The sequence below is a fragment of the Eublepharis macularius genome, chromosome 15 (assembly GCF_028583425.1).
Source record: "Eublepharis macularius isolate TG4126 chromosome 15, MPM_Emac_v1.0, whole genome shotgun sequence".
In the NCBI taxonomy this organism is placed as follows: domain Eukaryota; kingdom Metazoa; phylum Chordata; class Lepidosauria; order Squamata; family Eublepharidae; genus Eublepharis; species Eublepharis macularius.
Genome location: NC_072804.1, coordinates 31,043,114 through 31,052,760, shown reverse-complemented (window position 1 = coordinate 31,052,760; position 9,647 = coordinate 31,043,114). Strand labels below are relative to the sequence as shown.

Sequence of the window (9,647 nt, the reverse complement as noted above, 5' to 3'; positions counted from 1 at the left end):
GCTTCCTGGCTAACTTTGGACTAGTCTCATACTCTCCGCCTAGCCTACCTCACAAGTTTTTGGGAGGATAAAATGACGGAGGGAAGAATGACATAAACTGCTTCGAGTCCCCACAAGGGAGGAAGGATCTAAATGAAGTCAATTAATTAATTAATTAATTATGAGACCTCTCCATATATCTGCTTACTGGGAAAAAATAGATCAAGGCACTCCAGTATCATTTTGAGTTTGCCTATATCTACTGAGAGTATACTTCCAGAGCTAAAAGAACCTATCCAATCCAATCCTAGCCTTTTAATCGTGTCCGATCCTTGGCTACTCTGTAGATCGTATCCCTCCAGGCCTTTCTGTCTCTGACTGCTTCTTTCAATTCCTTCATGTTCAGTCCAGTGTCTTTCATGATGGTATCCAGCCAGCGGGTTTTTGGTCTTCCTCTCTTCCTCATTCCACTCACCATTCCTAGCATCATTGATGTTTCTAGTGAGTTGGCCCGCATTACATGCCCGAAATAGCTGAGCATCTGCTTTGTAATCTTCCCCTCCAGAGACATGTCAGGTTTTATGCGTTCCAAGACAGCTTGGTTTGTTACTTTTGCTGTCCAAGGGATCCTCAGGAGTCGTCTCCAACACCACAGTTTGAATGAGTCAATTTTTCTCCTGTCCATTTTTGTTAAGGTCCATGTCTCACATCCGTAGGTTGTTATAGGAAACACAATGGCTGTGACCAGTCGGTGCTTGGTGCTTATTGTGACATCTTTGCATTTCCAGATTGAATCCATGCTGACAATTGCTGAGCGTCCAAGTGTGATTCACCGCTTTACTTCAGGTGTCCAGTCACCCCTGTTATTGATTTGTGAACCCAGGAAGACAAAGTTGTCAACCACGTCGATCTCATCATTGTTTATCTTGATATGGACTCGTTTGTTAGTGTTGGTCATGATCTTTGTTTTTTTGATGTTCAGCTGAAGCCCCATTACTTCACTTGTTGTCTTTAGTTTCACCCAATGCCATTAACTGGAACATCCAGAAATACACTTTTATGGACAAGATCCAAGAATTTCCTTCCTAAACAAGCAGCAGTCCTAAGACTAATTAAAATCTCTCCCCCAAATCACTGTGCACCATCTGGTAGCCCTGAAGGACATTTGTCGGTCTTTCTCATCTGAAGCCATTCTGATGTCATTCAACCCCCCTCGACGTTTTCTGTCCGTACCTTTTCCAGAATCCTTTGACAGCTACCTTGATCTAAGGTGCCTCAGGATCCAAACAGACTTCTCTTCTTCTGCTGTGTTAGAGAACACAAAGGAAAATTCCCAGTAAGTGAAAAGGCGAGGGTTACAAGAAAAGAAAAGAGTAGGCGTACACAGCTACCTAATCCAAACTTCCATTTTTCCAGAACATAATCCTTGAGAAGCATCTGACATCGCTAAGAGCCCCAAGAGAGTGCCAAAGAAGTCATTCTTTGATAACAGATGCAGCATTTTAACTTCTCAACAATTGCAATTAAAATCAAGAAAAGCTAGAATGCTTCTTTTTTTCTTCAATTCAGTTCTCCTCGTTCTACTCAGGAATGCAGACAGACCATTGGACTTCCCCCTTGGAAGTCCTTTAATGTAAATCTCTTCTGCTTTTGATATGCCACATCATTAGCGAAGTTGTGAGCATCTCAGGTTTTGGTCTCTTAAGAGTACATTTCCAATCTGCGTAGCAGGAGGCGGATGCGGGGATGGGCAGAATGCCACCCTTGAAACAATTTTAAAGAACAATTTGAGCTGAAGGTCAAACCAGGAATCTGGTGTTAAAAACATGAGTGGTAGTGAAGAGTGTGCTTCTGAGCATGTGAAAGTGTATTTGTTTCACTACCATGCAATCTCAACCAGCCAACACACATCTGGAATTTAGAATACAGGGCTATGTGATTAAGGTTATCAGCACACCATTCGTATTAGGAAATGATCCTTGCCTACTTCCTCTGGTCTGCTGGCTATCTCCCGACCACCATCACCACTTATTCCACAATAGCACTGACATGGCAAACAAGCTAGTTTAGGTTACCAGCCATTACTGTGTTTGTCTGCTTTCCCTATCAGGTCTTAAAGCAGCCAAGGAGGGGGTGAATTTCCAACTGGGAAAACAGCACAAGGTTGAGCTATTCTCCCCCCGCCCATGTGAAAGCAAGAAGCAGCCATTACAAAATATGCGAATGGGGGGCTTTTTTCCAGCAGGAACACGGTGGAACAGAGTTCCGGAACCTCTTGAAAATGGTCACATGGCTGTTGGCCCCGCCCCCTGATCTCCAGACAGAGGGGAGTTTAGATTGCCCTCCATGCCGCTCGCGAATGTCACCTACTCAGGTCATGTAATTCAGCAGTTTGTTACATGTTTGCATTGATGCATACCTGGGAATAGAATGTGTAATGTTCTTTGCTGGCCTCATAGAGTGTGAATTCTTGAGTACCCTAGTAGTCTCTCTGGCAGTAGGCTGGATATTACAAAAGATTTCACCAATGTTCACTTACAACATTTGTTTCCTTCACCAGATACAGGAGAAAGATAGCATCTTCTGTGGTAGTTATTTTGCAATGCATGTGGTTTCATGGATAATTGTGTCCTATTAAAAAAAATCAAAGACTGAATTAGAATTGAGGTGGAGTGGAATGAAGGCATACGAGGCAGGTTTGCTTAGAAACATCCCATGTTTGTCTCCACCCTCTTGCACCCTACACCTTGCGATCGGGGAGATCTTTTTTAAAAAAAATCACTTGAATTGCATGCGCTGAATGCAGGATGATTCGAGTTTCAGGAGCCCACACAATGCCCTCCCCCTCCCAGAAGAAAAAACTAGAAACTTTATTCGTGTAGCATAGTGGTTTAGTAATTGACCCCTGGTGCAGCACTTTGCTAGTTCAAATCCCACTGCTTCCATGAGCTCAGCAGGTGGCCTTGGGTAAGCCACTCCTCTCAGCCACAGTTCCCCAGCTGTATTGTGGGGATAATAACTTTGATGTTGTTCACCACTTTGAGTGAGCACTAATCTGTCCAGAAGAGCTGTATACAAATGAACAGTTATTACCTGCAATCTGGCAAGAATTCATTTACATAAATATTGATCGTAAAGAGGTTGACTGTTTTGTAGAGGCTGAACTTCATGCATTTGTTGTGATTTCTAGAAAAAAAATTACATTGGTTTTAGTTACCCAGTTTTACAGTAAGTAACAATATTATTGTTGTCCTCCCTATAAGATCCCCCCCCCACACACTGAGGTTTTCAAGGCAAGGGGTGAACAGAGATGGTTTGCCATCTGGATTTCCTTGGAGCTCTGCCATCCAAGTACTAATCAGGGCTGACCCAGCTTAGGTTCCAAGATCAGGCTAGCCTGGATCATGGAAATTAAAATGCAATGGCACATTTTTGCACACCTTACCTCCACACTGTATCATGTTTATGGTTATGGTATTTCGGATACATATGGGGCTTCTGCATAAATTTGGATTCCATCCAATAGTATTTAAGTCTACAGGAAAAAAATCACGAAAGATATACTCATTAGAATCACTACACAATATGGAAATCTCCTCAAACTTTTGCTTTTTGGCACCGTCAAAGGTATTCCAATCCTTTACTTTCCAACACAAAATTATGCAACTGGGAATGTATCTATCCAAAGTGGTGAAAAGTTCCTGTCAAGACAGAAACCACAAATAGCAGAGGTTTAGACATACTAGATGAATAAAAATGTGACAATCCCTTTATTGTGAATTTGGCAGCAACCTAGATCTGTGCATGTCCCATGTTAATGGTTAAAAGCAATGCCTGAATGCAACCAGATGATGTTGTGTCCCTAGCATGAATGGGCTCTGCTATTCACCCCTGTGGCTATCAGCTCCCACCAAGCCCGGCTGCTTCAGCTAGCCTGAGATTTTTTTTCTCTTTAGCCCGTCAATCAATTAAAGATTTCTGGGTTGGCTAATCACTTGTCTTTCAACCAGTTAGGCATTCCACTGAAACAGATGGATTTTAAGGTGTCAAAGGACATGTAAGAGATCTCTAGTGTGTGAGTCCTTTAACAAATTTGTACCAGGCCCCTCAAAAATGCACCTGTAAAACAATGTAAACATGCCCAGGGTGATGGAGAGCGCCTTCAAGTCATAGCTGACTTAGCTACGGCGACCACCTGGTGCGGTGCCCATTCCGTTATAAAATCCACGCAGTTGGAACGCGGGGTGCCACTGCCACACACACATTTCAACCCATGCATTCCGTCCTTTTTTGTGACATGAGACAGCCCCAAAGATAACTGTTTGGAGTAGCATTGCCAACTCCAGGTTGGGAAATCCCTGGAGATCTGGGGTGCAACCATCGTGTGTGCGTCCCAACGCAGCCCTTTTCTCCAGGGGAACTGATCTCTTGCTTGGGGATCAGTTCTAATTCTGAGAAAGCGCCAGGCCCGACCTGGAGGTTGGCAAAGCTCTTTTGGCGGAATGCACTCTGCCAGCCCTTCCCTGCGCCCTGGGAACCGAACAGCAGAGCCCGGGGGAATGCCAACCTGGGAAGTTTTCCTCCTACCTTTGAGCGACGGCTAAGCAAGGGAGAGGCCGCTGCATCGCGTTCCCTCTCTGCGCCCACGGCCGGGGCGGGGAAGGGAAGGGAAGGGAGGGCCAAGCCGGTGGCCTGCCTGGCCCCGGGCCAGTCCCCGCCGGCTGGATCACCTGCGCCAGGGAGTAGCCGGCTGCGCAAAGGCAGGCGAGGAAGGAAGCGGCGGCGGAGGCGAAGCTGGCATGGAGCAGCCCGCCCGGAGCAGCCCGCGCTGAGCCGAGCGCCCCCGGCCGGCCTCCCCTCTCCCCCCAGCAGGTGGGTGCCTAGAGGGGGGCGGGAGAGTCACAGCAGCCGAGCCAGGACCCTCCCCTCCGGGGGAAGTCGAACAAGAGGAACCCCGCCGACTGTAGCGAGCGCTTTACTCCCAAGTCAAGCGGGATTGCAGCCCGCTCCTCTCCCGTGTGTGTGCTTGGGCTTCCTCCCGGGTAAGGCAGCGGCGTCCTCTTGAACGTGGCGGGGGCTTCCTCCTTCCCGAGCCCGGGTGGCCTCGCTTGCAGGCGCCGGGCTTAGTGCGGGGTAAGTTCAGCGGAGCCCGGTGGAGTTCGCAAACAGCGCGGATTCCTTAGGCTGCAGCCCGCTCCACACTTACTTGGGAGTAAACTTCTCTTTGGGGAACTTAATCCCGGTTAAAGTGGGTACTTACTCCCAGGCAGGCATTTGTGCCAGTTACATAGGCATAAACCCCCTTGAACACAAAAGTCCTTTACTTTCATGTACTCCATGCGTAGCCACATGCGACCCTTCCCTTAAGGCAGAGCCTTCCCACCTTCCTCCCTGGTGCCAGAAGTTAACGCGCGCAACTATCGCTAACGTGTGCCAGAGCTGTAACGTTGTTGCTTATATTCTTTTGTTAAAGATGCATGCAGAGAGACAAAGGGTTTGGAAGCTCCTAATCCCGCAGAGGGATTATAGCCGCGGAGCTTCTGCACAAGCTCAGAGGCACCCTCTCCCTTATTACTATACTGCTTCCTTCTGTGTTTTCAGAGTCGGCTCAAAGAAAGTCTCCTGGGAAACCTTTGAAATGTTGCCCTCTTCTGGCATGCTCTTCTTTGCTTTTGACGGTCGAGTGATAAAAGCAAGGCTTCTCCTTCTGCTTTATTTCCTTGCCAGGAAAAGCTTCACTGAATGAAGCCGTTCCGTGCCCAGCTGTTGGTGCCAATGGGGGCAGTTGTCCCGGACTTTATACTTAGTGTGTGTTTAGCTGCAGCTGAAAGCACAACAGGACAGTCTACAAGAGAGAACAACCCCCCTCTTTCCTTTGTGGCTCAGTGGCAGAGCACCCACTTTGCACGCGGGAGGTCTCAGGTTCTGTCCCTGGAATCTCCCTTTAAAAGCATCAGGAAGTAGGTTGATGGGAATAGATCTCTGCCTGAGATACTGGAGAGCCACTGCCAGGCAGAGTAAATGATAGCGACCTTGATAGGTCAGTGGGCTGCCTCTGATATGCAGGTTCCTGTGTCTGAGCAGCCTTGGTGGTGGAGAGTGCCCTCAAGTCATAGCTGAGTTATGGTGACCCCTGGTGAGGTTTTCATGGCAAGAGACTAACAGAGATGGTTTGCTATTGCCTGCCTTGGCAACCCTGGTCTTCACTGGCGGTCTCCCATCCAATCACTAACCAAGGCTGACCCTGCTTAGCTTCTGAGATCTGACAAGATCAGGATCACCTAGGCTATCCAGGTCAGAGTCTTGGCCATTTTAGGATGATGTTTTTAAAGACCTGTTTCTTGGATGAAGATACCGGAGAAGTGCAACTAAAGTAATTTGGAAATAAGAACCTCTGGGGGTTCTTGGAACCCATGAGTCTGAGAGGAGAGACATGCAGCTTGGCTCACTTCTTGGAGATACCTGGAACCAGGGCTTTTTTGTGGTGGTATGCACCGGTACTGAGCGATGGCACTTTGGGGGAGGGGGCTCTTCCAAGTCCTGAGGGGAGAATTGGTGGAAATTGGTACCAGCACCTCTTTTTTTAAAAAAAGTGAAATGCACTACCTGGAAATATTTTCCCGGTGGGAGTACAAGGTCATTATATGTGGACATCAGCTGCTTTCTGGATTGTGTGGTTTGATTTAGGGATAGAGGCTGAACTGTCAGCAGTCCTGCTAGGGGTGTGTGTGCAGATTTTTGGTGCTCTTTAGTTTTGTGAGGTGGAGAGATGGGGTGGCCATGAATGATTCCAAAAAATATGTATCAGTAAAGTACATCTGTTGACATCTCTCCAGATTTCTGGCAACCATTATCCAAACTGAGATTGTGTCTGGCAGACATTTATAAGGGAATTTGACAGCTCTCCTTGCCTTCTTCCATTAGCTTTTTTGAGTGAACATATTTGCACAGATCTTACTGTGTGGGATGGCCGCCTTGTGAGGCGGCCCATTTTTGTTATCCTTACAGAGCAAACTGTTGTGTTCTGACTTTCACACTTCATTTATGCTACTCACCAAACAAACTGGTGCCAGACTCTCTTATTCATGCGTATTTTAACACAAAGTGGCACGGATTAGATTTCCTGTTTCTGGTGCCAAAAAAACTTTGCCAGTACTTAATTCAGGACAGACAAAAGGATATACTTAATACAGACATAATATACAGTCCCTCTAATAGTTAAGTTACAGCAATTAGCAAATGATCCCAAGTTAGCTGCTCTGCCATGAAAATTTGTTAGCTGATTTCTATATTTCAGACCTTTGTTCAATAAAAAGAAACAGATCGCTCTCCCTCCCCCTACCCCAGGACAGCTGGCAATCTACAGTACAATCTTAAAACAGAGTTATGCCCTCCTAAATCCATTGATTTAGGATCTGTTTAGGATTGCAGTGTAAACGCCACAATGAATTTATTTAGTACATTTTTATCCTGCCCTTCTTCTAAAGAACTCAGGGAGGCATATGTAGTTCTCCTCCTCCATTTTTATCCTCACAGCAGTCCTGTGAGGTAGATTAGGTAGAGTGTGCGACTTGCCCAAGGACACCCACAAAGCTTCCATGGCCAAGTGGAGACTCGAACCTGGGTCTGCTGCATCATAGTCTGGCACTTTAACCACTGTCCTATGATAGGAACAGCTGTGTAGATTTAATCCCATGTTTCTTGATGCTGAAATATAGCAGTGGAAAGGTGGTGGTTGGTGACTGAGTCCACATTTGGAATATTCTGTACAGTTCTGGTGCTTGCCAACCTCCCATCTCAAAAAAGGATATCATACGGTTGAAAACATGTATTAAAGCAAAATGATCAAGGAACTCCTTCCCTGTGAAGAGATGCTAAAGAATGGGGATGTTACCTTAGAAAAAAGATGTCTAGAGGGATAATATGAGAGGTTTATAAAACTGTGCATAGGTTGGAGTAAATAAGTGAAGAGAGCTTTCCCTCCCCTAATGCTAGAACTCAGGGTCACCTGAGCAGATTGGTGGGTGCTAAATACAAGACAGGGAATTCACTCGAAATAAACTTAGTGGAAGTTGCTCCCATGGCAGGCAGTGTTGGCTGTAAGATTAGAATCATAGGGTTGGAAGGGACCTCTAGGGTCACCTAGTCCAATCCCCTGCACAATGCAGAAAATTCACAAATACATCTCTCCCCCGCCTCCACACACACGCCCAGGAACCCTTACTCCATGCCTAGAAGACGGCAAAACACCATCAAGATCCCTTGCCAAACTGGCCTGAGATTGATGGTAGACAGTGCAGTCAAGTCATAGCTGATGTATGGCAACCCCTGGTGAGGTTTTCATGGCAAGATACTAACAGAGGTAGTTTGCCATTACCTGCCTCTGCAGCCCTGGTCTTTGGAGGTCTCCCATCCAATTACTAGCCAAGGCCGACCCTACTTAGCCTCTGAGATCTGACGAGATCAGGCTTGATTAGATGACTTTAAAGGGGGCTGTTGAAGGAAATGTCCTTCAGTGGCTATTTGCTGTTTTGGCTAAATGGAACCTCCAGATTCCACTTGCTCAGGGGCAACTTCAGTGGGGGTCTTTGACTGCACTGGATTGGCCACTGTGTGTGTGTGTTTTGATTAAAATATTTTTACGTTGTCTTTGTCCCAAGGTGGGAAACACAGTTGATCCAGTCTTGTGGTAAATCTCCACTAATAGGAGGCATTTCCATCAGGGAGTCCGATATAGGCAGAGGAAGGGAGAGATGTTTTCCTGTCTTCCCCCTGCCTGCTCATGTTCCCCAAATGTAAGAGGACAAGTTGAAGGCCTTGTTCTATTTTTATTTACTTTATTTATACTCTCCTTTCTCCCCAATGGTAACATAAAGCAGCTCATATTATTCTCTTCTCCTCCATTTTATCCTCACAAAACCCCTCTGTGGTAGGTTAGGCTGAAAGGCTGTGTGTGTGACTGGCCCAAAATCACCACTCAGCAAGCTTCCATCGCAGAGCAGGGAACCAATCCTAGGTCTTCCCGATCTTGGTCCCACACTCTAACCCAGGGCTTTTTTTCTGGGAAAAGAGGTGGTGGAACTCAGTGGTGGGACTCAGGACCGCACAATGACATTAGTTTTGGTCAGCTGGAACAAGTGGGGAGTTTTTTTAAAGTTTAAATCGCCCTTGGTGAAAATGGTCACATGGTCGGTGGCCCCGCCCCCTGATCTCCAGACTCCCCTATGTCTGGAGATCAGGAGGCGGGGCCACTGGCCATGTGACCATTTTCAAGAGGTGCTGGAACTCCTTTCCACTGCGTTCCAGCTGAAAAAAAGCCCTGCTCTAACCGCTACGCCATGCTGGTTTGCAGTTTCTATTATTGTCCAGTGCTATTACTGATATTCTTGCAGGACATCTGCTTTTGACATGTTAATGTATTTGTTTATTTAGCATGAGAATTGACTTTTCAACCATAAAGAGATTTAAGACATTTTGAAAATACTGTATTGTCTTCTTGCCCTTCATACTCTGTCCAGTGGTATTAGTCCTTGACTCTGGAATGGCCGTTTCAAGACTGTGCCCTCACTAGCCCCTTCCTCCCAGTGCTGCAAACTTCCAGTGTTTTGAGCATGAAACATGGAGGGGCCTGATGCTGCTCTGTCTGAGTACTTGTTCAGAAAGGCGAT

At 46.5% G+C, this 9,647-nt stretch overlaps 1 protein-coding gene across 1 annotated transcript in view; it reads left to right on the top strand.

Moving 5' to 3' along the window:
• Nucleotides 1–4,738: 4,738 nt before the first annotated feature.
• NCMAP (non-compact myelin associated protein) overlaps nucleotides 4,739–9,647 on the top strand; it is a 33,734-nt gene continuing 28,825 nt past the window's right edge. Inside the window, exon 1 of the mRNA XM_054999538.1 lies at nucleotides 4,739–4,851. The gene's annotated coding sequence lies outside the window, so the exon portion shown is untranslated. The remainder of the gene's footprint in view (nucleotides 4,852–9,647) is intronic.